This window comes from Gavialis gangeticus, unplaced genomic scaffold, assembly GCF_001723915.1.
Source record: "Gavialis gangeticus isolate Ggan-Ray unplaced genomic scaffold, GavGan_comp1, whole genome shotgun sequence".
Taxonomy (NCBI): Eukaryota; Metazoa; Chordata; order Crocodylia; family Gavialidae; genus Gavialis; species Gavialis gangeticus.
The window spans coordinates 12,607,570-12,610,354 of record NW_017729029.1 but is presented as its reverse complement, the minus strand read 5'-3'; positions in this window follow the sequence as shown (position 1 = coordinate 12,610,354).

Sequence of the window (2,785 nt, the reverse complement as noted above, 5' to 3'; positions counted from 1 at the left end):
CCCAGTACACTTTCCTGCCATGGCAGGGGGTTGGACTTGATGATCTGCTCAGGTCCCTTCCGACCCTACAAACTATGAAACTATGAAGCGACCCCCACATCCACTCAGCATGCCCTGCGCCCATCGTGTGCGTGTGTGTGTGTGTGTGTGTGTGTATATATATATATAAATAAATAAATAAATAAAGATAGATGGGTCAAATACAGGTTTTTCCACAGTAAAAGGACCAGTTAAAACTGGGCTAGTTGGAGGACAGATTCATCACCATTATGAAAGCAGATTACTTTTATCTTCAAAAAAGAAAAAAAAGGATCTGGAATTGTAGAAGACCTTTTTTGTTTTTTACTCGTGAAGGTCTATATGGCCAAATGCTAGGAAGAATTAATTGAACCAAGTATTTAGAACCAAATGGCTTTCTCATGGTAGTGCGCAAGAATTACTTTCGAGGGGACAGAGCAGTCAGTGCCTGCATACATCTTTTGTCCGTAATGCTTCGCATTCGTCTGATCTTCTGTCTACATCCTTAAAGTGCATTTTTTGGTTCTTTGCTTGCCTGGGAACAACAAAAAGAACAGGCTTTAATAGCCACTTGCATTGATGCCTGCATCGGAGAGTAACTGAGTTGACAGCATGTCATCTTACTCGACCATTACTAGCTCTGAAAGGACAATAAAAGCTTTTACAGTGAAGAAGGATGGGCTGGTCTTAGAAAAGGGGATGCCGTGGGGGAAGCTAGCACAGAGGCCCTGTTTAATGCTGCATCCCTTTTGAGCACGCAGAATTGGCTCGATCTGAATTGAACATGGGAGCAAAACACGGCAAGCACTGGCACGTTTCAGGCCCCGAGCCGCGTTTTTTCCTGGCTCTCTGCTTTCGTCCTTCTGGGCTAATTCGGCCCCCGTTAGACTGTGCAGCTCTGTCACGTTTCTGCTTCCCTCGTGCGTTCAGGAATCGTGGCCTCTCTCTTGTAATCTCTTGCTGCCTTCGGCCTGAGTGGTTTCCTCGCTCGCTAGTCTAATAAGAAGCTTACAGAAGCCATGTGCATTTGTTTTGTCTGCATTGCAAGGGGTCTTGTCCAGGGACAGGCTAAGAAGGTTATTTCTGATTTCAGCTAATCCTTGCTGTTGTCTTTGCCTGATTCATACCAGCTGGTAAGAAACTGGGTTATTGTTTTGGGCTTGTGTTTGAAACAGCGAGTTCCAGAACTAATTATGTATGAAACAAGCCCATTTTCCCCCCTTAAACAACGCTTTGAAGTCTTTATAACCATGACCTAGAGTGAGAATAATAAGGAAATAGAGTCGTGTTTCCCTTTTACTTTGAAGTTATTAAAGCCACATCTAATTATGACATGATTAGGACTGAGTCACCATTTATCTCTCTCCCCACTCCTCTTTCAGGCCATGCAAACAATCGTATTGATGGCATTAAAGAAGAGTGCGCACATTATAAGGTTAGATTTTCGGGGCAGTCTGAATTTCACAGAATCGCGGGTTGGAAGGAGCTTCAAGGGTTGTCCAGTCCGATGCCCCATGCGAATGCAAAAGATGCCTGGTGACCTGCAAGACTAGGTCCATATGCTCACCTTACGGTCCCCTGCCACGGTGCCCTCCAGCCCATGCAGCGTATCCACATCTGGAGGGTAATTAGCACTGCTGAGTGACAGGGCCAATGACCTGCCCCTAGCTAATGAGCACATCTGCAGCTACATTGCCTCTGGTTTAGGAAGCAGCCCAGTGCCCACGGCCAAGGAGAGTAAGTGTCCCGTGAGGATGCTGCGCTGCAGCGAGGGCTCATAGGTACCCAGAATATGAAAGCTGAGCCCGCGCGTTACGAACAGCATGGATCTCCCTGCACAAAAAGAAAAAGACAATCAGTGAAACAAAGGCATCCACTTAATTGTCCTTATCTAAAACTTTTCCACCTAGCATCAAGGCTCATTTATTTATAGTCTGCAGTTTTAATGAATGAGGTGCTTTAAAATGTGGCCCTGGGGGCCTTCCTAGGTGAGCAATTGTATTTTTATTTTCATAATGTTTTATTCCAGTTATTAAAAACTATCTCGGTTGATGATAACGGTTAGCCAGAACAATAGATAATTTAATACGTTTAATGGAGCCTTGATTTTTAAAGCACTTGCTTTGAATGACAATTGCGTGTAGTTAAATGGTAGATGAGTTGGATTAAATTCAACAGAACGTTAATCTGCTTCATTTTCTAAAAACTGAACTAATATAATTTTAAGAAAGCTGGAGTGAAAATGCACAAATGTATTCAAGGAGAAAATGGGCCCTTATGTGGATTATTTTTCCCCATTGCAGTGCCAAGGCCCTATTTCAGCTGGAGTACAAGCTGACTGCCTGAGCATCACCGTAGAGTAGGGGATACCCGTTCCTGCCGTGCCGTAGCAATTTCCAGCTGTACCAAGACAGCAGGTGACCCTCTGTTTTGTACGGCAGCATTTGTGTTTCATCGTTTCATAGATGTTAGGGGCTGGAAGGGACCTTACAGATCATCTGCTGCACTTGAACAGAAAAGACTTCTTCGTAAGGATTCATGGGAACTGCTAGGGAGCTGGACAAAGTTTTTGCAGCCATCCCTGAAAGTACCATTTTCAAACCCTCTTGCTTGGGCCTGTCCAGGAGAGAGGCCTCTAGTGATCTGGGGGGTTTGATGGCTTTGAGTGCAGGACAGGAGAAACCTTCTGAAATGATCCTGACTTGGGCACTGCAGCTGAGCCGGGGGGTTGATTCGAACAAGGGCAGAACGAGGGAGCTGGAAAAGT